The sequence below is a fragment of the Canis lupus genome, chromosome 20 (genome assembly GCF_011100685.1).
Source record: "Canis lupus familiaris isolate Mischka breed German Shepherd chromosome 20, alternate assembly UU_Cfam_GSD_1.0, whole genome shotgun sequence".
Classification (NCBI taxonomy): domain Eukaryota; kingdom Metazoa; phylum Chordata; class Mammalia; order Carnivora; family Canidae; genus Canis; species Canis lupus.
The window spans coordinates 57,165,343-57,165,571 of NC_049241.1; positions in this window are offsets into that span (position 1 = coordinate 57,165,343).

Sequence of the window (229 nt, forward strand, 5' to 3'; positions counted from 1 at the left end):
TCAGTCTCGCGAGAGATCCGAGTGGGGTCCTCCTAGGCCGCCCCTCGATCTCGGTCTCGCGAGAGATCCGAGTGGGGGTCCTGCTAGGCCGCCCCCTCGATCTCGGTCTCGCGAGAGATCCGAGTGGGGTCCTCCTAGGCCGCCCCTCGATCTCAGTCTCGCGAGAGATCCGAGTGGGGGTCCTGCTAGGCCGCCCCCTCGATCTCGGTCTCGCGAGAGATCCGAGTGG